The sequence below is a fragment of the Puma concolor genome, chromosome B3 (genome assembly GCF_028749965.1).
Source record: "Puma concolor isolate L17-30 chromosome B3, mPumCon1.1.hap2, whole genome shotgun sequence".
Classification (NCBI taxonomy): Eukaryota; Metazoa; Chordata; class Mammalia; order Carnivora; family Felidae; genus Puma; species Puma concolor.
Genome location: NC_141672.1, coordinates 39665340 through 39693268, shown reverse-complemented (window position 1 = coordinate 39693268; position 27929 = coordinate 39665340). Strand labels below are relative to the sequence as shown.

Genomic DNA, 27929 nt, shown 5'->3' with positions numbered 1-27929 from the left:
TTCAAGTTACGTCTGAAGGGAGTTCTCTGTGCCTCTTGGATTTCAATGCCTTTTTCCTTCCCTAGTTCAGGGAAGTTCTCAGCTATTATTTCTTCAAGTACCCCTTCAGCACCTTTCCCTCTCTCTTCCTCCTCTGGGATACCAATGATGCGTATATTATTTCTTTTTAGTGTATCACTTAGTTCTCTAATTTTCCCCTCATATTCCTGGATTTTTTTATCCCTCTTTTTCTCAGCTTCCTCTTTTTCCATAACTTTATCTTCTAGTTCACCTATTCTCTCCTCTGCCTCTTCAATCCGAGCCGTGGTGGTTTCCATTTTGTTATGCATTTCGTTTAAAGCGTTTTTCAGCTCCTCGTGACTGTTCCTTAGTCCCTTGATCTCTGTAGCAAGAGATTCTCTGCTGTCAGCTATACTGTTTTCAAGCCCAGCGATTAATTTTATGACTATTATTCTAAATTCACTTTCTGTTATATTATTTAAGTCCTTTTTGATCAGCTCATTAGCTGTTGTTATTTCCTGGAGATTCTTCTGAGGGGAATTCTTCCGCTTGGTCATTTTGGATAGTCCCTGGCGTGGTGAGGACCTGCAGGGCACTTCCCCTGTGCTGTGGTGTATAACTGGAGTTGGTGGGCGGAGCCGCAGTCAGACCTGATGTCTGCTCCCAGCCCACCGCTGGGGCCACAGTCAGACTGGTGCGTGCCTTCTCTTCCCCTCTCCTAGGGGCGGGATTCACTGTGGGGTGGGGTGGTCTGTCTGGGCTACTTGCACACTGCCAGGCTTGTGATGCTGGGGATCTGGCGTCTTAGCTGGGGTGGGTAGGCAAGGTGCACAGGGGCAGGAGGGGCAGGCTTAGCTTGCTTCTCCTTAGGTGATCCACTTCAGGAGGGGCCCTGTGGCAGCAGGAGGGAGTCAGATCCGCTGCCGGAGGTTTGGCTCCGCAGAAGCGCAGAGTTGGGTGTTTGCGCGGAGCGAGCAAGTTCCCTGGCAGGAACTGGTTCTCTTTGGGATTTTGGCTGGGGGATGGGCGGGGAAGATGGCGCTGGCGAGCGCCTTTGTTCCCCACCAAACTGAGCTCTGTCGTCCGGGGGCTCAGCAGCTCTCCTTCCCTTTGTCCTCCAGCCTTCCCGCTTTCTGAGCAGAGCTGTTAACTTATGACCTCCCAGACGCTAAGTCGCGCTTGCTGTCGGAACACAGTCCGTCAGGCCCCTCCGCTTTTTGCAAGCCAGACTCGGGGGCTCTGCTTGGCCGGCGAGCCGCCCCTCCGCCCCGGCTCCCTCCCGCCAGTCCGTGGAGCGCGCACCGCCTCTCCGCCCTTCCTACCCTCTTCCGTGGGCCTCTCGTCTGCGCTTGGGTCCGGCGACTCCGTTCTGGTAATCCTCTGGTGGTTTTCTGGGTTGTTTAGGCAGGTGTAGGTGGAATCTAAGTGATCAGCAGGACGCGCGGTGAGCCCAGCGTCCTCCTACGCCGCCATCTTCCTCCGGGAATCTAAAGCTTATCCTTAAGATAGTTTTTTAGGACAGTCTGACAATTAGAATTATTGGATCAAAGGGTATGAAAATGTTTTTGAATCATTCTGACCAAGTGCTTTGCAAAAACAGAATCCATTTTGCCAGCATTTGGATCAGCAGTGGATAACGTTGCCTAGTTAGCCATACTTTTTAAAATATTAGACATTATTAATTTTGAAGAAATTATTTGTATATTCATTGAAGAGACAGAATGTATTGATTGTCATTATGGATGCTTCATTCCTTTTTTGACTTTGGTCTTTATTTTTAAAAGTGTTTACAATGATGAACTGAGGAATTTTTCCATGGTATTAAGTCAGTGAGAGTGCTTGAACTGAGGTCCTCCCATATAAATTAGAGTTCTTTCTATTTACCTATGCTGGATGAGTCTTGTCATTAGTGTTTGGTTATAGGTGTGCCTGGTATGTTAGGAATTCATTTGAAATAGTGGAAGAGGCAGGGTGCAGAGAGGTGGGGAGGAGCTTAGATTCTGCATCCAGATTGCCATTTATAACTGTGACTGTGGGCATGTTACTTAATCTCTGTGCCTCAGTAGTCTCATTAATAAACTAAGGATGATACTAGTATTTTCCTTACTGGGTTCTGTTGAGATTTAATATATGTAAAGTGCTAAGAAGTCCTCTTGACACACAAAAAAACTAAAGAAGTGATGTTATTGTTAAGAAAGATCTTCTCTGGAAAGCTGCATTCAGGAGAAATCAGAGGAAGCAACCATGTTTTCCGATTCCAACTCATGTTCAATTTCTACCTTGAAGACCACTTGAGCAAAGGTAGTTCCTACCTGCAATAGCTATAAAGTTGCCCAAAGCTAAGTGATCTTCCTTCTGACTTCTTTTCCAGTAGTGGGGAAATTTCAATATTACTGATTGAAAGATTCTCCTGCTTAAAGTGGGGGGTTGGAAGGGCAGTGAAGCAAACAAGTACAGGAGATACCATTGATATACTTTAAATTCCCTTTGCTTTGGAAGAGTTACCTATAAATTGGGTGACGTGTGTGTGTAGTGTGTATGTGCATATATGTATATATATGGTGTGTGTGATAACCTGACCCATACTTACATTCCTGATAGCAAATTAATTGAGAATAAGTTCTCTGTGGTCTATATATTTGGAGCACAAAGAGTGTTGGCTTCCCACTGAGGAAGAAGTTACTGTTAATAAGTGACCAAAATCATCATGGTGCTGCCATGCACCTAGATGTACTCCAGCTTGCACACATGCTGTGTGTGTGTGTGTGTGTGGCCATAGGAAGGATGAAGAATACTTTTTTTCCTCTAGAGATAAGTGTTGCTAAAATGAGATTTTCTTGGCAGGCATGAGCCTTAGCTAAATAAAGAGGTGAGGTGTTCATTTTCAGTGCCTCTAGCTCTTTTAGGATGCATCCCCCTCCCCACCATACCTCACCATCTCTGAACCTTTGGAGTTGCCTCCTTGTCTGTTCAAGGCCTCCTACGTAGCTTCTTAATAAGGTCTGCCCTCCCAGACCTAGCCTTATGTTGTGCATTTCTTCTGTTTTCTTCATTTTTAGCATTTCCTCATTCTGTATCCTACTCTTTCATAACCCTCCATGACAACTATGAAATTTAGCAAATAAAAATTCAGGATGCCCAGTTAAACTTGAATTTCAGATCAACAAGAATATCTTTTTAGTTTAAGTGTGTCCCGTGTAATATTTGGGACATACTTATCATAGATGTTAAGTTTTTTTAATGTTTATTTTTGAGAGACAGAGTGAGCAGGGAGGGGCAGAGAGAAGGAGACACAGAATCCAAAACAAAGTGGGCTCCAGGCTCTGAACTGTCAGCACAGAGCCCAATATGGGTCTCAAATCCACAAACTATGAGATCCTGACCTGAGCCAAAGTCAGATGCTTTACTGACTGAGCCACCCAGGCACCCCAAATGTTAATAATTTTTTATGTGAAATTTGAATTTAGCTGGGTGTTATTGGAAACTAAAGTAAAAGGGATCCTTGTTACATACTGAAAGACAATTAGCTAAGCTGTGTCCCATTGTTTTTATGGAAAGTGGAATTATAAGTGATAGTTATTTCACTGAGGAAATCTCTAAGTCTTGAACGTATATCCAGGTTCTTCTTGCTGCTTATAGTAAAATGTAAGAGGAAAGAGATTAAGGGAAGAACTCTAAGCAAAATAGAACAATGACCTGATTTAGGAAATTCTTAGTCTATCCATATTGCAAAGATGTAGTTAGGAAAAAAAAAAAAAAAGATGTAGTTCGGAGTTGACTGTCAGGAAAGCATCCTATTGAGAGAAAGCCAAGGGTGTGTCTCAGCAACCTTTCACTAATTCCTTGGAAGGATCAGAAGTTCCAAATATTCAACCTTCAAGAAGTCTCTTTGAAGAGATTATGCATTTGACTCATTTGATGGATCCTTTCAGTCATCTCTGGAGAAGTCAAAATAGAGATGAAGTGATCTGGGAGGATCTGTGGAGCAGCCTTTGGTTTAACAGAATGAATTCCTGATACATACATGGCATACTCACAGTGTTCTTGAGGATGTCATATCATCAGAAATACTGCCTGCTTGTCCAGAAGGGAGAGCCTCAAGTTCAGAGGCTGGAAGTGAAGGCCCAGAGGGTAAAGATGAGAACCACAGAGGATTATTCCCAGCTCTTAAAACCTAATGATTTTTTCCCAGTTGGATCTCAGCATTGCTTAGAACCAATGATTCTTTTTTTCAATCCATCCCTCACTCTTGCTTTTGAAAGGGAATGACTATAACTGTTGTCTTATTCTGTCCTATCATTGTGTTTTAGAATCACATAACTTGTTTTTTATTTTCACAGGTCCACAGATAGAAATTTTGCCTTAAATGGGTCATACTGGGACTTATGACCCATATACAATTTAAAGTGAGATTTAGGACTTTTGGGTGGATGATAGACTTTGAAATTGCATTGGTGCTGTAATAACTTGAGACTTCTGGAGATACTGGGATGAGTGAATGTATTTTGCATAAGAGATGGATATAAACCTTTGGAGGCCAGAGGGTGAACTGTGGTAGGCTGAACAGTGGCCTCCACAGTTGTTTAAGCCTCATTCCCCAGAATAGGTCAGTATGTTACCTTATATGGCAGAAGGGACTTTGCAGATATGAATACATTAAGAACCTAGAAATGAAATTATCTTAAATTACCTTGGTTGATCAGATAATTACCAGGGTCCTTCTTAGGGAGAAGATAAAAGGATAGAAGCAGAGTTCAAAGAACAGAGAAGATGCTATGCTACTGGCTTTAAAGATAGGGGAAGAAGCCAAGAGCCAAGGAATGTAGGAGTCTTCTGGTAGCTAAAAACAAAACAGAACGTCAAGGAAACAGGTCCTTTCCTGGAGTTTCCAGAGTAAATACAGCCCTGAAGTTCCATTTTAGATTTCTAACCTCCAGAATTGTATGATAATGTTATTTATGTTGGTTTAAGTCACTAACTTTGTGGTAAGTTTTTACAGCAGCAACAGGAAACTGATACACCTGGTGTCCTGTATCTTACCTGGCCACCCTAGTTCTGGCTTGCACTAATTTCATTGGAGCTCTGTGATAGGTCAGAAGCCTTATGTACAGGAGCACATTTAATTCTTTCAACAACCTTGGGAAATAGTATCCACTTTACAGATAAGGAAAATGAAGAGCTGGTAGTAGCAGCACTTAATTTCAACCCAGATCTGAGGAACTGGAAAGTCCAGTTCGTTCATTTCTTTCTGTTCTGTTACTTCTTTCTTTTCCTTCTCCTCCTTGTTATTTTTTAAAATTTTTATTTATTTATTTTTTAGAGAGAAAGAGAGAGTGAGTGAGTGAGCAGGGGAGGGGCAGAGAGAGATGTCAGTGCAGAGCCGATGTGGGGCTTGAACTCACGAACTGTGAGATCATGACCTGAGCTGAAATCAAGAGTTGGACACTTAACTGACTGAGCCACCTAGGTGCCCCTCCCTGTTATTTTTTTAAAAAAATGTTTAGAGAAAGAGAGACAGAGGGTAAGTTGGGGAGGGTCAGAGAGAGAGAGAGAGAGAGTGCGCGAGCATGACAGACCCAAGCAGGGTCCATGCTCAGCATTGAGCTCCATGAGGAGCTTGATTGTGAGATCATGACCTGAGCCGAAATCAAGAGTCAAAGACTTAACCAACTGAGTCACCCAGGCTCCCCCTCTCTATTATTATTAGCCCTGCCACAGTATTGTCTGCAAAGTATATATTTCTAGGGCAAAGTAGGTTCCTGATCCAATGAGTTGGGTATCTCCTCTCCATATATACAGAAACACTACTGCTTATAGAATACTGTATTGATTTCCATTTAAAGGACATTCCAATATAAACTAATGAGATTTTGAAAGAATAAATTTTCCACCATAGTCAAAATGCATATTCAAAAGACTGTCCTTCATAGATAAACTACACATTATTCAATGCTGAAATGTTCTAGCCTGCTCTGTAAGCAAAGAAAATGATCCAAGTATTATAAACTTCAACAAATGAGCCAAAACACTTAGTTTCCTTAGACAATTAAATACGATAATAAGCCAAAAACGCTCCACCATCAGGCTGGTAAAGAAGCAAATTTACTATCTTTATTAGCAGCTTGCTTGCAGATTTTTATTTGAACTAATGAAAATCATAATAGCTCAGGGGAAAAACAACCCAAATGCTGCAGGCTCAGACCGTTGCTAACCAAAGGAGCTGGTGGTTAATTGGAAATGGCCAGCTGCACATAATGCTTCTCTTCATTTTTAACCTGAAGTAATTCCACCATCCTCTCCCTGCTCCCCGCCCCCCGCCCCCACCCAGTCCTCTGTTAAAATCCCGTAAGTGCTGTATTGGAAGAAAATACCACAGAACTTCTAGCAGACTGAAGGTATTATTTATGTATCTGCCAGTTTGCCGGCAAAGGGCAGGGCAGCTGGAGGGGTGTCACATGCAAGTTGGTTGGGGGCTAGGAACACCAAGGGGAAGGACCATGCACTGGTAAATTGCATACTATAGATTTCATCAGAGCAAACTTGCTGTGAACTCATTGTTATTTTTCAAAGGCGAATGGCTTTCTCCCTTCTTCCTGGTACTTTTCACTGTGTAAGTTAATTATAGAAAACACTGAGCACAGACCTTTGGAATTATTATTTTTTTTGGTGTTGTTAGAACAAGACTATACTCTAAACATGTAGTCGCTGAATGTCTCAGAGTCCAGTTATATGACTGAATTGTGAACTTTTGTGGTGGTCATGGGACTTGGTAGCTCATGGGTCAGTTACCTTTTGAGCGATTTAAACAACACATTTTTATTTAGAATAACATTATGTACTAGAAGAAATTTAAAAGCTCTCTGTAGTGACAGACTCATGAAGGAGGAAGGAAGAATTTGTATCTGGCAGGTGTGTTCCCTCTGAAGGGTTGACCTCCAGAGTGAACACACCATACCTGCAGATCATAGGTCACCAGGGCAGCTCCTATTATCATGACGATGAGTCCTTTTTGCTTCTGTGTAACTGGGAACCACGAATGCAGTAGGAAAGAGTTAACTTTTTCATCCTAAACAAGTGATTAAAAGAACCACCACAGACCTGGAGATGTGGGGATAATTATGAAGTTAATGTTTCCTTTCCTAATGGAAACGGTCTGGATAAATGGTAGCAATGGGACTTCTGTTCATCCTGTACCTTCCACAGACTCGGCACTTTTACACGAGACTGTGTTATTTGTAAAAGACAAGTGAAGCGGTGCCTTTTTTTTTTTCTGCTTTGAATTTGATTCAAACTCATTTCATGTTTTGAAACTCAGAACATGTCAGGTATCTAATAAGGATATATATATATAAAAAACAAAAACAGAATTGGAAAGAGAATCTGTAGCCCTGGTTCCCAACCTTGGGGTGCATGAGAGTTATAGGGGGGAGGGTAGGATGGTTGTGTGAGGGAGTTTGTTAAAAATGCAGACTCCTGGGCTCTGCTCCAGCAAATCTGATTTAATAGGTTTGGGGTGGGGAGCTAGGAATTGCAGTTTAATATGCAGACTCAGGAGGAGATAATGGCCCTGGGGGCCAGCAGGGTCAGCACTTAGGAAAATGGCTTGCTTTACCTGGGTAGAGTTTCATACTAAGAAATAAAAGAACATATAAAATTCTAGTACCTGATGAGAAATCATTAATTTTTAATTTTGCGATGTGGAACAAGAAACCCTTTGCCCCACTTGCAACTTCTAGTGCTTAAGAGATAACATAGTTCAGGGGGTATCACAGACTCTGGTTCAATTTCCAGGTCTGCCATTTACTAGGTGTGCAACTTTGGGCCCTGTGCCTCCGTTTCCTCATCTGTAAAGGGAGGAAGATAATCATAGCATCTGTTTTACAGTGTTTTTATGGATTAATGGCTAGTAATTATAGAGATTATAATATAGAGAACATGTGTGAACTGTGCACTTTATGTATGTTAGCTCATTTAAAACCCTATCTTGCATGTTCTCTTATTCTCATTGGACAAATGACATTAACAATCTGTTCAAAGCCCCATGGTTAGAGTGGTGAGATTGGGGTTCAGGTCCAAGTGGGCTATCTCCAACACTCAGCTTCATCATCACCTACCTTGCTCCTGCCTTTCCAGTAAAGCATTGTCTCTTCCTCCTCCTCCCTCTTTTCTACTTTTTAGCTCCAGGTGAGCCCAACTCAGTTCCTGTTGAGTAAAGTGTCATTTAGTTAACTGAGAAGCATGTATTCTGGATGTGTATGTATTTCCACAGGTCTGGGAGATGATGCAGGAGGGAGAAAGCAGAGTTGTGGCTTCCAAACAGGTAGCTTTCAGCTAGGTCTTTTGCATTTCTAAGTGCTCCAAACTTTCTGGTGTCAGAAGTCAGCTGTCAGAGAGAAGGGACAAATTGTGACTCAGCTCAACCGTTTCTGTGAATTTTCCTGGGATTAGCTTTTCTAGGAGGGAAGGGGCTGGTTCCACCTTTTCCCAGAAGATAAGGCAAAGTTCTTGCTAGCCACAAGCACAGTCCCTCTTGAAGGTCTCCTCTAGGGGCCCTGGAGATGAGTGGGGTGAGTCCAAGGGCCACATACTAACTGTAGCAGCTACTAATGATTCCATATGCCAGATCCACACTCAGCACTTCCCAGGCCCTCACATTTAATTGTCTCAGCAACATCACACTTAATTTTAGGACGAGCTCCCCTTCTTTGGCCCCTCCACCTGTGTCCTCTGCACTTGGGAAGAGACGGACTGTTACATGCTCGGTTGTCATAAAGCTGACCTCTGGCTGCCTAACTATGTGTCTGGTCCCAGGCCAGGCTATACCCTCCCTATTCCTGGCTCCCTCCTTTGCCCTGCCCCACTCCCTCAGCACCACCTGTATCCTGCTAAGAAGGATCCACTTCTCCTTAAATGCTTACTTGAAGGAATGGAACTAGTTTGCTGAGGTGAATTGTGTTTCCTTCTTTTTTGCTTGCCTACTTTTCTGTCACCAGATCTCTCTGGGAGCAGTGATGCTCTTAATTAAGCTGAGATCTCAGGTGCTTAAAATGCAAAATTCACAGGCAAGCTGGCTGGTGCCTGAGGCTGGAAAAGTATGCTCTTCGTTACCAGAACCCCCCATAAGAGCTCCTTCATTCTAATGGAGCAAGTTCACAGGACCAAAGAATGAGACTCATCCCAGTTGAGGGGTGCTTCTTTGGGGCTAGACTCTGCATCTCCTCCACACCAGCTGGGAGTTAAGGGGCTGTATTCAGCCATGAGGAGAAAGGTGTGGGGCATCCTCCTATCACCTGAGGGTAGCTCCAGGTTCCTGAGAAGATGGATCTATGGGGTCACAGAAATCTCCAAGCAGGGTATCTGGTTTTTAGTAAAGATGTGAGACTGAGAGTTGTGGTGTGGACCTAGAGATGATGAGCAAGTGGGAAAGTTATATCCAGCTCTGGAGAAGCCTACAAATTAGGCAGAAATTATCTTTAGTACTTTAGCCCATTCCCATTGCTCAACACACAGGTTCTTCCAAGTTGACTTCAACCTCTCATTTTTTAACATATGAAAAAGAAACAGGTATTCTCAGAGGTGGTCCCATCACACAGCTCTTTTCAACTATCTCCCGTTGCCACTCACCTCTCACCTCTGAACTGGGCAGGTGTCCATAGGTATGCACAACAGCTCTGCTCCTTCCCTCTGTTGTGAGAGCAGAGACTCTGAGTTGAGTGAGGTCTGTAGGAGGGAAGGTCAAGAACTGTAGATGTGGTGTGGGGGCCCAGATTACCTCTCAACTTTCTATTTTGCTCCTCACATCCAATTGAATGGGACTTGATATAATCTCTTCATATATACAGGGTGTCTTTTGTGTTTACTAAGAAAAAGATACACCTGCAGGGTGAACTGCTCATTAAAAAAAAAAAAAAAAGGAACCCACTTTGGGTACATGTGTTAGAAAATGGTACCCCTTCAGAAGCTGGTACAGTCCTGCTCAGGCCATTACAGAGAGGAGTTGTTTCCACTCATGCTTACTTGAACTGGGTACCCTTGTGCAGGGTACAACCTGCACAACAGTTCAGGGCATCCCTGGCTCTTGGCCTGAGTTCAGTGGTAAGGACTTTAAGTCTCATTTTATTGTTGTCATTCCCCTATACCATCTGTGTCAAGGATCTTTCAGCTTCTCTTCATTTTCAGCTCAACCGAAAATGCACCTTTTGTGCACTGGAGCTTAAACCCACACTTGGTCATTTTAGAAGTTCCACTGACTGGTTAGCTTTGGTCCACTGGTCAGATGATTAGAATGTGACACAGATGGCAGATCTTCATTTATCGTTTCCAGAACATGACTGTATAAAAAGGAGTAAGCCATCAACAGTGTCTCAATGACTTATTTGTCTTATTTATGAAACAAAACATTTGTCCATCCAGGTATGCAAGGAGCAGTCATGCACCTTGTCCTTTTGTGAAGGCAGAAAAAAGAACACTGAGTTGCTGCCCAGTTCTGAGTAATTTCAGCCCTGAGTTCTGTCTGGCCATGTGCCACTGCTGAGCTGATGCCTTCTCCTGGCTGTTTGATTATTCTCCAGGTGACATGGGTGCTGGCCCAGTAGACCTTCATTTACTCACCGAAACCACCACTGTCACCTCTTCCTCCTCCTCCTCTTCTTCCTCTTCCTCCTCTTCTTCCTCCTTTTTAAATAACCACTGGTTTATTAAAGACACACTTTTCTCTCACTGAAAATGTTTCCCGAGTAGAAATTGCTTATTAGTTGAATGTCCTGGGTCTACCTGCAGTTCCACTCTGTCCTGCCAGCCAGCCTGGGAAAACTGTGAAGCACAGCATGTGGGCCTTTTGGGCCTTCCTCACTTAAAGTGGTTGTTTTTCTCTCTCCTAGAATGACCCTCCTTGCCCCTGGCACCTCTCTGGGTCCTTTTCTTATCCTTGCCTATAGGCATACTACCCTCTGGGAATTACTGGGGAAACCAAGTGTTAGGTGGTAATGATAAAAGGTTTACCTCCTCATGGGGTGCTAGCATTCTAATTTTTTTTAATGTTTTATTTTATTTTTGAGAGAGAGACAGAGTGTGAGTGGGGGAGGAGCAGAGGGAGACACAGAATCTGAAGCAGGCTTCAGGCTCCGACCTGTCAGCACAGCGCCCGATGTGGGGCTCGAGCTCACGAACTGTGAGATCATGACCTGAGCTGAAGTTGGACGCTTACCGACTGAGCCACCCAGGTGCCCCGGGGTGCTAGCATTTTAAATTGGGGACTTGTCGCAAATGAATGAGATTGTAATCATTGAAAGAAAAGTAGTGTTCTTTTGGGACTTTACAAAAATCCATGCCTCCATTATCCAGGATAGGCTTAATTTTTGGTACTTAAAAATAACCAAAATTTCAGGAGACCTAGATGCCAGTAAAGTTGTACCTAAGGACATTTCATTCCCTGTTTAGACAGTGCACTGCGTTCATACAGTTCCACCTCTTCTAGATGTCTGACACCATCACTGCAGTATCTTCCCTATTGACCCTGAGCAGATCTTGACCCTCCAAACGCTTAGAGTCAGGGTGGTTAAGGACAGTTTGCTCACAAGTCGCCTCTTTTCATTGTGCTCTAGGTCTTTCCACACATTCCCCTGACGTGGACAGGGCTGGTGATGAGGACAGTGTGCTCATCTCATCAGCAACAGCTTTAACTGCAGACCTCCTCTGTTCTTTAGTAGCACATTGAACAGCATGCTGGCACAGTTTTGAACTGAGATTTCTCACAGAAAATTTGCAAGCACTACATCTTGTTTGTTTGTTTGTTTTAAGGCAGTGATGTGAAGCTTGTCTTTCTGAAGAAAATGAGTTAAGCAGGTCCTGATGAGCTTTACTTGGGCTTGAGAATAGTAGTTAAGTCACTAATTATTATTTTCATCTTTTTTTAAAGCTGAGAGTAATAATTCTCCAAACATTTTAGTTAAGAGAAGGTTATATAAAAGAATTGAATTGAGTGAATTAAAATGAATAGAGTCACTTCTGTTTGGACAGGCATCTCTGCCAAATGTTCTTTATTCAACAATATATACATATGTTTTGAAGTCTATAATTTGCTAAGTCGTGTGTAAAAGGGCTGAGGTTGTAATGATGGAAACCATGCATTTTCTTCTCTTGAGAAGCTTGCTCTGTAGTGCAAGAGGCAGAATGCTAAAAGTCTGGGCTTCAGTTTCCTCAGCTGTAAAGTAGGGATAATAGTTAGACCACATGTAGCTAACTGTGTGGATTAAGTGAGGTAATGTCGCAAAGCCATCAGGATGCTGCCTGGTATGTAGTAAGTGCAGTGTAAGTGTTTCAGCAAAATAGATGAGCTAGAGGACATTAACATGTGATAAGAACCTAGCATGAGCATGTAGGCAATAAGTAAAGTGCTCCGCTTCTGGAGTCCGGAAGATTTTGATGGGGAGTGTGATGGTGGGGAGTGGCTCCACTGGGGAGTTGAGACTTCATCTGGGCCTTGAGGGATGAATAAGAGTTCAGTATGTAGAGTAACAGGTAGGAGAATTTCCAGAAATGGGAGCAGCACAAGCTGTCTTCTAACTCAAAGAGCCCTGCCCACAACATTCTGCCCAGAAAGCTTCCCTGGCTCCAGCTCACTCCACTGAGCCAGTTGGTACCAGGTCTTCTCCTCTGCAGCAGTTGGCACATGCCTCTTTTTCAACACCATCTCACCATTTGGCGACACTTTTCCTCTAATATTCACTGAATGTTTATTGAATACTGTCTTGGTACTGATCCTCATGCTGGGTGCAGTCACTGCCCTCAGAAACCCCTGGAATAATGAGGGGCTTTCCCTGGCACCAGTGGGTTCCCATAGCATACTGTCTGGTTCAATATAGCTTAAAAATACCATTGAGAGAGCTTATGCATCTATAAATAAAGGAATCCTTCCCATGCCCCTGGTTTTGGATACGGAAGGAATTGTCTGTCGCTGTGTGAAAGGGACGGAGATCATTCTTGTGTTCACTCTTTCTGTGAGTGCTGTTTATGTATTCAAAGAGTTGCTCTTTTTATAGAGCTCAGAGCATCTCAAAGGAAAAAGAATCATTGAATATTATTGATAACAGTTTAGGAGGACTTGAAGGATCTGTCAGTTTCTTTAAACAACTGTATGTTGTAGCTGTTTGCAGTCTATTTGCAGCCTTTGAAGTTTGTGTATATTTTATCTTCTGTGTGTCCCATGGCTGGGTTCACAGTCTATATGGAGGATAGAGCAGAGCATGGGGCATGTTACAAGCTGAATCACAAAGCTGTTTGGCAGTTTTCAATCCTAGAAATCCTGTGTTAGGGGGAAAAAAATCAGCCTGGCAACTGTTTTTTTTTTTTAAACAATCCAAAATTTCTCATTTTGCCCTGTTGTAGTAGTGAACTTGAGTTTCATTCATGACTATTTCAGTTACAGCAGAAAACTCAAATATTTAAAATAAGATCATAAAGAGTAGTGGTCACATGATGAGATGTGTATCTCTGACCAAGATAAGGAGTATGCTGAGAGGTGACGTATTGGGCGGGGGGGGCAAGTGGATGGTGATTAACACTGGAAGAAAAAGACCAACAAGGAAAGAACTTCAATAATTTGCTCAGGAAACCCATAAAACAATCCAGTGAAGAAATGGGCAAAAGACATGAATAGATACTTCTCCAAAGAAGACATCCAGATGGCCAACCGACACATGAAAAAATGCTCCACATCACTCATCATTAGGGAAATACAAATCAAAACCACAATGAGATACCACCTCACACCTGTCAGAATGGCTAACATTAACAACTCAGGCAACAACAGATGTTGGTGAGAATGTGGAGAAAGAGGATCTCTTTTGCACTGCTGGTGAGAATGCAAACTGGTACAACCACTCTGGAAAACAGTATGGAGGTTCCTCAAAAAAATTAAAAATAGAACTACCCTATGACCCAGCAATTGCACTAGTAGGTATTTACCCAAGGGGTACAGGTATGCTGTTTCAAAGGGGCACATACACCCCAATGTTTATAGCAGCACTATCGACACTAGCCAAAGTATGGAAAGAGCCCAAATGTCCATCAGTAGATGAATGGGTAAAGAAGATGTGGTATGTATATACAATGGAGTATTACTCAGCAATCAGAAAGAATGAAATCTTGCATTTGCAACTACACGGATGGAACTAGAGGGTATTATGCTAAGTGAAATTAGAGAAAGACAAATATCATATGACTTCACTCATATAAGGAATTTAAGATACAAAGCAGATGATCATAAGGGAAGGGAAGCAAAAATAATATAAAAACAGGGAGGGGACAAAACGTAAGAGACTCTTAAATATAGAGAACAGAGGGTCACTGGAGAGGTTGTGGGAGGGGGAATGGGCTAAGTGGGTAAGGAGCATTAAGGAATCTATTCCTGAAATCATTGTTGTACTCTATGCTAACTAACTTGGATATAAATTAAAAAATAAATTTAAAATAACAAAGAAAAACTAAAAACATAATAATTTGCTCAGGAAGTTGGAGGATGTGCACTAAGGCAGCAGTGGTGAGAATGAAGAGAAGGAAAAGCACAAGAGATATTTTCTTTCCAGGTAGGATTGACAGGATTCGGTGACTGTTGGAAAGGGAGAAAGTGACCTGTGTGAACTCTGAGCTTTCTGTTTTGGGTAATGAGTGATGTGGTATTGTTCATGGGGTGAGGAGGAGAGGTGGAAAAATGGGTTTGGAAGGAAAGATGATTTCAGTTTCGGATATGTGGAGTTTAGAATACCTGTGAAATGTGTATTGAGAGAGAGGTTTATGGGCACTTGGATAAATAGACTAAATTAAAGAGAGAAGATCTGAAAACAGAAGTGGGGCGGGGGGTGGACAGCACATAAATCCTGTCCATGCCTTGACACTAGATGAGATTGCCCAGGGACCAAGAGATGAATGAAACTTAGACAATTGATTTTGTGTATATATTCATGTGACCTTCGAGCACTTACAAGGTCATTATAAATACATTGACAAATAAGGGAAAGAAGGTCTTTGGTTTGGCTATTGTTTTGAGTTTTGGCTCATAACATGTGGTCTGTGGTGGTAAATGACATCTCAAGGTCCCTTCCCACATGAACAAAGGGAGATATTTTTAAGTGAAGCTCTATTTTACAATTACAACTGTAGGACAGCAGAGAAATCAGACTTTGAGCTGAGGTAGCATTTTTCTCCTCCCCTCCAATTGAAGCTTTCTTTGAATTTGGAAATCATATCTTTCTTTATCTGGGTCAAGGACTTGAAGAAAGGCTAAGTGAGCTTGGTGCAAAACAGCATGTTCAGATGTTCACATTAATCCCGTTAAACTACTCACACAGAGAAAGTAGATGGCGAGAAAAGACAAAAGTAAAGAAATTTTTAACAGATGGTTGTTTTTATTATTTATTTATCTATCTATTTGTGATTTACTTTAAACTTGGCTACTACAATCACTTTGAAAGCAAATCATGCCTCTTTGGTGAGTGGATAGCTGGTATTAATGGCTTTTGTTGCCATAGCCATTAAACTCCCCCCACCCCAAATCTTTGTGGAAAGTATTAAATATTCTCAGGACGCCTGGGTGGCTCAGTCAGTTAAGCATCCTACTTCAGCTCAGGTCATGATCTCATACTCTGTGAGTTTGAGCCCCGCGTTGGGCTCTGTGCTGACAGCTCAGAGCCTGGAGCCTGCTTCAGATTCTGTGTCTCCCTCTCTCTCTGTCCCTCCCCTGCTCATGCTCTGTCTCTCTCTGTCTCAAAAATGAATAAAAACATTAAAAAAATAAAAATATTCTCAGGATTCTGGTTTCTTTGGTTGTTCAAAACCTGTTTAGGGGCGCCTGGGTGGCGCAGTCGGTTAAGCGTCCGACTTCAGCCAGGTCACGATCTCGCGGTCCGTGAGTTCGAGCCCCGCGTCAGGCTCTGGGCTGATGGCTCGGAGCCTGGAGCCTGTTTCCGATTCTGTGTCTCCCTCTCTCTCTGCCCCTCCCCCGTTCATGCTCTGTCTCTCTCTGTCCCAAAAATAAATAAAAAACGTTGAAAAAAAAATTAAAAAAAAAAAAAAACCTGTTTAAATGTACCATTAACAGTGCTCGCTTCGGCAGCACATATACTAAAATTGGAACGATACAGAGAAGATTAGCATGGCCCCTGCGCAAGGATGACACGCAAATTCGTGAAGCGTTCCATATTTTTGTACAGTGGGAAGATGATGTGAACACACAGGAAGAAAATAGCCATCTACAAGCCAAGGAGCATGAACTGGGACTGATCCTTCCCTCACGGCCCTCAAAAGGAACCAGCCTTGCCAACATCTTGATATCAGACTTGTAGCCTCCAGAATTATGAGACAATGATTTATGTTGTTTAAGCCACACAGTTTGTGGTGCCTTGTTATGGCACTCCTGGAAAACTAATATAGCATATTACTCCTCAATAAAATTGATTTGGAAAAATTAAAAACAAAAAAAAAAACAAAAAAACAAAAAAATAAAATGTTGCCATTGCAAAAAAAAAAAAAAATGTACCATTAACACAACAATCCTTTAAGAATCTATAAGCCAAATGGTAGTGGGACTATTTGATAAATAATTATTCTGTGTTTAATTTAATGAAAAAAATCTTAAGACTGTAACAGATAAATCAGCATATGACATAAACATTTAATTTCAGAAAACAGTGCAAATTAGAATACAGGAGAGTTTATTGTATATGAGTTACAGAGATCTAAAATTTGAACAAAATTTAAGGTACATTTAAAATCTCATTCAATTCCAAAACATTTTTTTCATAGATAAACCTCATTACTAGAAAATATGCAGTGAATTTTTTTAACCATTATACTCCAATTGCAATGGACGTTGGCATCATGGTTTTATAAATAACAATATTCTTAGAGTAAAAACTGACTCAGCAATTCAGCCCCTGAAATTTATCTTAAATATTCTAAAAGAAAAAATCCACATACTTGAAATTTCTGTTGTAGTATTATCTAGAGAGAGCAATTGTCAAGAATCAGAATGTCCCAAAAGATTCAAAATTTGCCTTAGAAATCATGGATCTTGACTCAATATAACATTAAAATTATTAGAATTGGTAATTGGTAAGACTATAAGGAAACAGGAAAACTGGTTGGTAGACCCTTTGGGGGGTTAAGTATAAAGAAGGATACTTTATTTTGTACCTTGTAAATCCAAATACCAGGAAAAATAGTTTGCTCTTCATGTTTTACTTTGGCCAGAAGTAAGCTCTTTACAGCTAGCAACTCTGTCTTAGTCATCATCCTTTCTCTAGTGCTCAGTAAATGTTTGCTAAATTGAACCTAATCTCTGCACATCTAATATGTACAAATGAAAGGGGTAGGGAATTTAAATGACTTTTAACTTAAAAATTCCCTAATGTCACTTTTCATATTATATGTAGGACACAGAGATATATAAGATATATCTCAAATTTTCAGAGATAATTTGGGGGAAAAAGTACAGTCCATGATATGCTATCATAAAAATACATTTGAAGGAAATATATTATTTATATGTTGTACTATATAGTGGAGTCCAGGTGCAAAATAGTATGTTCTGGATATGATACTATGATATTTTTGGATATTAGCATTCTAATCCTGGAAAATAGATAATCACAGTTAAAAAATATATTCACTGTGTATCAGGTAATATTAGACAACAAAACACACATTACTGGTAAATGAAATTTCATACCATACATGCAGTTCTATTAAAAACAAATACTAGTAATGCACTGCAGAAATAAGGTTATTTTTTTTTTTTTATGTCTGATCTTATTTATTTGTTACTCTTAGAAAAATCTCCTTTCTGTCTGAACTGAGAAGCTCTCAGAGAAGACAGCGTCTGTCTCTTGGCAATCTGTTCCTGGTGTTTTTCTTTGGCCTCCTTCAGTCTGTTGGCCACAGGTTTAGTATATTCTGCAGCCTCTTCCTTACTTTTTTCTTAGTGCACTGCTTCTTCCAAGCAGTATGCCGACATTTGTTTTGGAGGACACATGGAGTAACAAGACGCTGAATCTTGGGTGCTTTGGTTCTAGGTTTTTTACCTTCAATTGATGCAAAGTTACTTTTGGATTTTTCCATCTCTCACTCCTCCACCTTCTCTATTTTTCTTTATGTTTTCTATTTTTTGTGTGTGAAAACTTGCATCTTCTATTCTGGCACATACTATAATTGTAGAGATGTGATTTAAAAAATATCAGCTACCTCCAGTCTACCTCCAGATTGTGCGTGGGGATGTTCTCTTGCCTGTGGACATAGGAGCATCTTTGTCCCAGACCTTCAGCCATCAGAGCCCTTTTATTCTGGAGGAGTTGTAAAGAACATAGACTTTGTTCAGAAAAGAATATGGACATTTATCTTCACCCTGGAAGCGCTGCGATTTGCGCTCAGGCATAGCTAATCCAGTCAGGAAGGACGGGCAACAGCTGGGTCGGTGCTGAGTGGCCTGCAGCATTTGCTTGTAGTCGAGATGAATTTGCCCCTCAATCCCAAATCTTTCCTGAATGGATTAACAGGAAAGCCAGTGATGGTGAAACTCAAGTGGGGAATGGAGTACAAAAGCTATCTGGTATCTGCAGATGGCTATATGAACATGCAGCTTGCAAACACAGAAGAATATACAGATGGAGCATTGTCTGGTCATTTGGGTGAAGTTTTAATAAGGTGTAATGTTCTTTAATTCAGGGGTGTTGAAGAGGAAGAAGATGGGGAGATGTGAGAATAGCATCTTATGTGGTGAATTTATATGTATGTCCAGACAATAAACATGTTTAAAAAAAAAAAAAAGAATATGGACTTTGAAGTCACCTAGGCATTATTGAAACTGTTTCTGAAGTAAATCAGCCAAATATCCTTAGAAAGCCTCTCAATCTATTGAACTCACTTATTTTAAAAACTGGGTTAATAATATGACCTTATATGGTTTTGTGAGGAGCTATAAAAGGGTAATTCTCATGAACAACCCAGCACTGCACCCAGGCATGTTATAGACAACCATGATGGTTTCCTTTATATCTTCTATGAAAAATGCCTCACTGTATGAAGCACCTATGCCTTCTAAAGCAGCCCATGCCCTGCTTATTAATTTACTTGGGCTGCCATAAAAAAGCAGTGCAGACTGGGTAGCTTGCATGACAGAATTTTTTTTTTTCAAGTTAGTTAACATACAGTGTAGTTTTTGCTTCAGGAGTAGAACCCAGTGATTCATCTCTTACATAGGACACCCAGAGCTCATCCTGAAAAGTGCTCTCCTTAATGCCTGTCACTTATTTAATGCAGCCCCCACCCCCCGAACCTTCCCCGTCCCACTCCCCAGTAACCCTCAGTTTGATCTCTGTATTTGAAAGTCTCTTACGGTTTGCCTCCCAATGTTTATAGTACCACTATCAACAATAGCCAAATTATGGAAAGAGCCCAAATGTCCATCATCGACTGATGAATGGATAAAGATGATATAGTGTGTGTATATATATATGTATGTATATGTGTATATAGTGTATATAATGGATAAATATGATATAGTGTGTGTGTGTATATACATATGTATGTATATGTGTATACACACACACACACACACACACAACGGAATACCACTCAGTGATGAAAATTGAGATCTTGCCATTTGCAACAACATGGATGGAACTGGAACGTATTATGCTAAGCAAAATAAGTTAGAGAAAGATATCACATGAAATCATTCATATGTGGAATTTGAGAAACTCAACAGATGAACATTAGGGGAAGGGAAGGAAAACAAATTTATTTACAATTTTGAAAACCAGAAGTCCAAGGTGTCAGTTTGGTTCCTTCTGAGGCTTTTCTCCTTGGCTTGTATATGGCTGTCTTCACACAGTCTTAACTCTGCCTGTTATGTGTATCCAAATTTCCTCTTGTAAAGACAGTAGCCATATGGGATTAGGGCTTACTCTAATCACCTCATTTTAACTTAATTGCCTCTTTAAGGACCCTACCTCCAGATACAATTACATTCTAAAATACTGGAGGTTTGGACGAAGATACTAATTTTTGTTGGGACACAATTCAGTCCATGCCCTGCCCTCTTCACTTTGGATTTTTAAAGTTTATTTATTTTGAGAGACAGAGCACATGTAAGAGAGTGCTAGTTGGGGAGGGGCAGAGGAGAGATAATATCCCAAGCTGTCACCATAGAGCTCATTGCAGGATCAATCTCACCAAATGTGAGATCATGACCTGAGCCGAAATTAAGAGTTGGATGCTTAACTGACTGAGTCACCCAGGTGCCCTCACTTTAGATTTTAGAGACGTGTTCCAAGGAGAAGCTCTGTTGAGATCCCAGCCAAGTCTACATGGACAATACTTCACCTTTACTATTATCTACATTGTTTCACCGTGTATGTTTGAAATGTATTGGCAGTAGTTGCAAATGCACACACATAGAAAAAAGGTAAAAGGGAGTTGACATGTTTAGTGAATATGCTCTTGAATATGCTATTAATTCTTTCACTCACACATTGAATGGGTTTGTCCACACACATCAATTGAGCGTTCACCATATCCCAGGCATTGCTATAGGCCTTGGGAGGTGAGAAGAACACATTGTGTTTGCCTTCGGGAGCTTAATCAAGAGAGGAAGGGAGGGAGTCAGAGAAACAGGAATTCTGAAAATTTCAAGACAATACAGTAGGGCAAAAGGTAGATAAGCATAGGATATTACATTAAATAACAACGGTATGATTCTAATATTAGAAATGCAATTGGAAAATTTCCTATGCAGAGTGAGGCTAAGAGATAAGGGTTAGGGTTTTAGAACAACCGTTTAGCTACCTCTTATCTACATCCTAAAGTAGATCTGACCTAGAGTACTAGCTTGATTATTGGGAGAATAAAAGTCTGAAGTTTATCCACTCTGGAAATTGAACTAATTTTTCTGCTTAGGTATATAATTGACCCTATTTATAATGGCATGATTCTCTTAGAACTTTAGATGCAGGATCTTAAATTCATGAATTTGTGTATCAAATACTAAAGTATGAAAATACCCCAAAACACTAAATACAAATACTGAAAAAGTGGTAAGGATTTCAGGAGATAAGGAGTAGCAAGAGTGCTGGAAGCTGGGAATAATAAAGGCAGCATTGAATGTTGCATTCCAAATCATAGTTTTGATTTCATGAGTTTTAGGTGGGAGGAATAGTGAAAGGATCTGGTCTAGGGGTATCAGGTGGTAAAGCAATCATGGGTTGTCTTTGGGGGAGCACTAGGAAAGAGCAGCTCATATGAATGACCCAAAAGAGTGAGCTACAGTGCTTTTATATTATAAGGGGGAGTATTGCAGAAACCAGGAACAAGGATGTGTGTGGATATTTGTAGGGGAAGGAGTAGGTGCTTTCCTATGGCCAGTGTCCTCAGTAGCTTCTATGAAGATGGTGGGTTAAGGATTAATTTTATTTATCTATGTATTTATTTATGTATTTGTGTATTTATTTTAGTGAGCATTAGAGTTACATTTTATTTTTTATATGTAATTTATTGTCAAATTGGTTTCCATACAATACCCAGTGCTCATCCCAACAGGTGCCCTCCTCAATGCCCATCACCCACTTTCCCCTCTTCCCCACCCCCCATCAACCCTCAGTTTGTTCTCAGTATTTAAGAGTCTCTTATGGTTTGCCTCCTACCCTCTCTGTAACTTCCCCCTCCGCCGCCCTCCCCCTTGGTCTTCTGGTGAGTTTCTCAGGATCCACATATGAATGAAAACATATGGTATCTGTCTTTCTCTGCCTGACTTATTTCACTTAGCATAACAGTCTCCAGTTCCATCCACGTTGCTGCAAGTGGCCAGATTTCATTCTTTCTCATTGCCAAATAGTATTCCATTGTATATCTAAGCCACATCTTCTTTATCCATTTGTCGGTTGATGGACATTTAGGCTCTTTCCATAATTTGGCTATTGTTGAAAGTGCTGCTATAAACATTGGGGTACAGGGGCACCTGGGTGGTTCAATTGATTGAACGTCTGACTTCAGCTCAGGTCATGATCTCACAGTTACTGGGTTTGAGCCCCACATTGGGCCCTGTTCTGACAGTGCAGAGCCTGGAGTCTTCTTCCAATTCTGTGTCTCCCTCTCTCTCTGCCCCTCCCCCGCTCATGCTCTGTCTCTGTCTCTCAACAATTAAAAAACCCCCAAAACATTGGGGTACAAAGGGCACCTGTCATCAGCACTCTTGTATCCCTTGGGTAAATTCCTAGCAGTGCTATTGCTGGGTCATAGGGTAGATCTATTTCTAACTTTTTGAGGAACCTCCACACTGTTTTCTAGAGTGGCTGCACCAGTTTGCATTCCCACCAACAGCGCAAGAGTGTTCCATTTTCTCCACATCCTCTCCAGCATCTATAGTCTCCTGATTTGTTCATTTTAGCCACTCTGACTGGTGTGAGGTGGTATCTCAGTGTGGTTTTGATTTGTATTTCCCTGATGAGGAGTGACGTTGAGCATCTTGTCATGTGGCTGTTGTCCATCTGGATGTCTTCTTTAGAAAAGTGTCTATTCATGTCTTCTGTCCATTTCTTCACTGGATTATTTGTTTTTCAGGTGTGGAGTTTGGTAAGTTCTTTATAGATTTTGGATACTAGCCCTTTGTCCGATATGTCGTTGCAAATATCTTTTCCCATTTCGTTGGTTGCCTTTTAGTTTTGTTGATTGTTTCCTTTGCCGTGCAGAAGCTGTGAAGCCAGCATTACTTTGATTCCCAAACCAGACAGAGATCCAGCAAAAAAGGGAACTACAGGCCAATATCCCTGATGAATACGGATGCAAAAATTCTCAACAAGATGCTAGGAAATTGAATTCAACAGCATATAAAAAGAATTATTCACCATGATCAAGTGGGATTCATTCCTGGGCTGCAGGGCTGGTTCGATATTCACAAATCAATCTGTGATACATCACATTAAGAAAAGAAAAGATAAGAAACATATGATCCTGTCAATCAATGCAGAAAAAGCATTTGACAAAATTCAGCATCCTTTCTTAATAAAAACCCTCGAGAAAGTCGGGATAGAAGGAACATACTTAAAGATCATAAAAGCCATTTATGAAAAGCCCACAGCTAACATCTTCCTCAATGGGGAAAAACTGAGAGCTTTCCCCCTGAGATCGGGAACACGACAGGGATGTCCACTCTCACCGCTGTTGTTTAACATAGTGTTGGAAGTTCTAGCATCAGCAATCAGACAACAAAAGGAAATCAAAGGCATCAAAATTGGCAAAGATGAAGTCAAGCTTTCACTTTTTGCAGATCACATGATATTATACATGGAAAACTGGATAGACTCCACCAAAAGTCTGCTAGAACTGATACATGAATTCAGCAAAGTCGCAGGGTACAAAATTAATGTACAGAAATCAGTTGCATTCTTATACACTAAGGAAAATTGGGAAGATAAAGAAATTTCCTATATACGTCTTAGCCCCCAATATACATAGCCTCCCCCCATTATCAGCATCACTCACCAGAGTGTTATATTTGTCAACTGACAAAACCTATGTTGATGCATCATTATCAACCAGAATCCATACTTTATATTGGGGTTCATTCCTGGTGGTGTATATTCTTTGTGTTTGGACAAACGTGTAATTATATGTATCCACCATTATAGTACCATACAGAGTAGTTTCAGTGCCCTAAAAATCCTCTGTGTTCCACCTATTCATCCTTTTCTCACTAACCCTTGTCAACCCTTGATCTTCTTACTGTCGTCATAGTTTTGCCTTTTCGAGGATGTCAGATAGTTGGAATCTTATGGTGTGTAACTTTTAAAGACTGTGTTCTATCAGTAATATGCATTTAAGATTTCTCTACCTTTTCATAGCTTGATAGCTCATTTCTCTTCAGCTGAATAACATTCTATTTCCTGAATGTACCACAGATTATTCATTCACCTACTGAAAGATGCCTTGGTTGCTTCCAAGTTTTGGAAGTTATGAATAAAACTACAAACATCCATGTGCAGGTTTTCATGCAAACGTAAGTCTTTAGCTCTGTTGGGTAAATAACAAGGAGCATGATTACTGGGTTATATGATAAAAATATGTTTAGTTTTGGGGTTCCTGGATGGCTCAGTCATAAAAGCGTGTGACTCTTGATCTCCGGGTCCTGAGTTCGAGCCCCATGTTGAGTGTAGAGATTAAACAAAGAGAAACTTTGATAAAAGTATGTTTAGGGGCGCCTGGGTGGCGCAGTCGGTTAAGCGTCCGACTTCAGCCAGGTCACGATCTCGCGGTCCGTGAGTTCGAGCCCCGCGTCAGGCTCTGGGCTGATGGCTCGGAGCCTGGAGCCTGTTTCCGATTCTGTGTCTCCCTCTCTCTCTGACCCTCCCCCGTTCATGCTCTGTCTCTCTCTGTCCCAAAAATAAATAAAAACGTTGGAAAAAAAAAAAAGTATGTTTAGTTTTTAAGATGCTGTCAAACTTTCTTCCAAAGTGGCTGGACCGTTGTGCATCCCGCCAACCATATAGAGCATTCCTCTTGCTCCACACCCTCACCAGCCTTTGGTGGTGTCAGTGCTCTGGATTTTGGACGATAGGAGTATAGTATCTCATGGTTTTAATTTGCATTTCTCTGACAACATGTGATGTGTAGCATCTTTTTAGATGCTTATTTGCAATCAGAAATCAATTTTGATTGAGTTGGTGAAAGCTCTGATTTGTCATGTTGTAGAAAAGAGGCTGCCAGTCATTTCTTCTGAGCCCCGGAAAGCTATGAGGAATTGTGTACGTCCCTGGAAACAGTAGTAATTTTCAAACACCACAATTATCAGTGAGTAATTGTTATCTGTAAAGCCAGCTGTAGTTTGCTCCAGCTGAAAATGTCCTTAATCACCTTTTGAATCGATCTATTCCTGAGTGACAGCCAGACATGCCTTGGTTTGCTCTTTACCTTTTACAGAAAGTCCCAGATAGGAAAATCAGTTTCTATTTTAGTTCTGGATCTGGGAACAGGCAGACCTATAGGAGAATAGATGGGGGTGGTCAGGGGTGAGAAGGGATCTGAATGACTTTCTACATAGTTCAATTACTATGAGCATTGAGTTTTATTCCTGTGCAAAGGCATGAACACTGCTTTTGGTTTAATCATGATACTCTGAAGCTGACTGGTTGTTTGCAAAATATTTTGAGCACCTTGGAAAAGTGGCATCATTTGTGTATAAAATATTACTAAATGTGCTTTTTGCCAAATAATTCAGAGAAAGGTTCAGCTGACTTTCTTTGCTTTTCTGATTTAGAAGCTTTTTCTTCAAAGTAGAAGTAATGATTCTTTTGCTTAAATGTAACTCTGGGCACAGTTACAAATTTTCAGCATGTTTTTGGCTTCTAATAATTTACATCAACTATTCAGTAATTTGGCATTTTTGTTGATTCTTTTTCTAAGGCAAAATGTTACTTGTTAAATGTTGCTCCTGCTGGTAGTAAAATGTGGTTACTTTGAATAATGTTTCTGCCACTGTAGGTAAAAGGAAAATAATTTTGCTGATATCTACGTACATGGGGGAGGGGAGAAAGATGACATATATTTTAATAAATGTCGAATATACACAGGAAGCAAAGAGTTAGAATTATATTTCTTAACAGTGAAAATGTTGTGTATCCTGTTTGTACCTGTACCTGATAACAGTGCTTAATAGCATTAACATTCAGTTTATATTCTGCACCATAAGCTACAAGCCATAGCATCCTCTCCTTCCTCTTTCCTTCCCTCCCTCCTTTCCTTCCAGTGAATGCCAGTCATGTGCCAGACTAATCTTGGTATCATTCAGGAAAATTCTTGCTGTTATTAAAAGCTACATATGATTTTCTGTTTTAAAAATAGGGCAACTCAGATTTCATAGTTTAATCATTTGACTGGGGTTAATAGTTATTGAACAGTTACTGTGCATCACTCTGAATATCCTAAAGAAATAAGATATTTCATAGACTGATATTAAGGAGATTTATAACCTTAATGGGGAGACATAAAAATGTCATAAATATATCTATAAAGAAATCCAGTGTTGGGTGGATAAGTACAGAAAAAGCAACAGAATATAGAAGACTTAACTCCTCTATTCCTATGATTCTGCGAAGGATAAAAATATTTGATTTCTTATTTCAGGATTCAGGTGGTAGTTCTTGCTTATTTCAAGATAATATATTTTTAAAAACATTTTTATTTCTGCACTCACACAAGCTTTCTGTGGTCTAATTTAGGAGAACCAGGATCTGTGCGTTTTAGAAGGCAAGGCATTCAGGATAAATACAACAATAAACAACTGTCCAGCTTTGAGACCAGAAGTGTCACAGGCAGGATGATTTGTTTGTCAAAAGAGTCATCCAGAGAGTGGAGTTACTATAAGAGCTCAGAGCTGAGCTGGACACAGCACTGTGACCTGTCAGTGGGAGATGAGAATTTTTGTGATCCTCAGAGAATAGGTATTGTAGGAACCAGTGCAAAGGAGTGGGGAAAACTTTCATGTACGGTAAATGTTATCAGCAGAGTTGACCAAGGTTAGTGCCTTAGCCATATGGGGGAAAATGATTTCTGGTAAAGGTGAGGTGGGAGAAGATGAAGTAGCAGGTGAGGGCCACATTGAGAAGGGCCTTCAACTGAAGCAGGGAGTTTAGCAGTTTCTTAGCAACCAGTGGTAGTCTAGGGAGAGTCATCTTTCACTAGCTTGAGATCCCACCCAAACTTTTTCTCCTCTCATTCTTGGATGAGATGCAAAGATGGAGGGTTTGGGAGACACTGTGAACAGATCTGGAGATCAAGTCTAGGGTGCTTCTTCACTTGGTGATAGATGGATTGATTTATTTGATCAGTACCAGACAATCTGAATGATGATGATGAGAGCTGAGTGACCAGCCACAAAGTGCAGGGACTTAATAATAAGGATTTTGTTGTCATTGTTAATAGCAGGGTTAAAATAACAGCTACCTTTTCAATCTTACATCTTCATGGTTCAAAAGATGCCAATACAGTATATTTCTCAGACTGTGGCTATTTGTAGGCAACACACAGTTTTCATTGTTTTAGGATAGTTCATGTTTTACTATGTCCTTTGACAGAGTAGCACAATGAGGCTAGGGAGAAGAGCCAAAGATTCTGTCTTTCTCTAAATCTGTGCACGAGGTTCATTGGCTCTAAGAAGATGGAATTCTCCACCAACCTCTCCCAATTTATGGACAAGCCGACAATTCACCACTCTCTGACACTGAAGCCAAGAGGAGCCAACATAGATAGGAGGAGCCATGTGTCTAGGAATTGATCTACCTAAAGATGATTCGTGACTATGTCAGTTTATTCACTTTACTCATTCATGTGTGAGCCATTGGTTTATGGCTAGGTTTCATATAAGTATGTCATGGCTAGGCTTTTTCCTAAATATTAATGGGGGACTTGTGATTCAGTACTTCAAAATAGTTAAGATACAACTACTAAGTATAGACTCTATCGTTGGAAATTTTAATGTGCATTAAAATTCCCTCCCTAATGAAGTGGAGAAGAGACAGAAGATGAGAATGACTTATGAGAAATCTTGAAAAAGCACTGCAGAGAGAGAGACTTTTACAGTGTAGTTCCAGGGATGAGTGTTGGCTGGCTGTAAGCATTCCATGGTCTTATGGCATTCATCTTTGAATCCCTAGAATACAGCCCGGATATTTGGTAGAGACACACTGGATGTCTGTTGAACTAAAGTAATATGACAGCTATGGGAGTTAGGCTAGCAAGGCTGAAAATTGTTGCTCAGGAGGCTCTCTGCACAGGGTAGGCACTGACGAATGCACAAAATGTCCTAAATCAGGGTTCTAACTGAGAGGTAGAAATGTTGCCATAGTAATTGAATACTGGTGAGTGTTTGCTTCCCTTTAGCCTAAAAG

General features: G+C 40.8%; 1 non-coding gene and 1 pseudogene across 1 annotated transcript; both read left to right on the top strand.

Annotated features, from left to right (window-relative positions):
* The first annotated feature begins 16095 nt into the window (after positions 1 to 16095).
* LOC147579918 (U6 spliceosomal RNA) lies at positions 16096 to 16202 on the top strand. The gene has a single exon (XR_015253061.1). It is a non-coding gene; the product is annotated as a U6 spliceosomal RNA (small nuclear RNA).
* Positions 16203 to 18349: 2147 nt separating this feature from the next.
* LOC112856124 (small nuclear ribonucleoprotein F-like) lies at positions 18350 to 18766 on the top strand (annotated as a pseudogene).
* The last annotated feature ends 9163 nt before the right edge of the window (positions 18767 to 27929 follow it).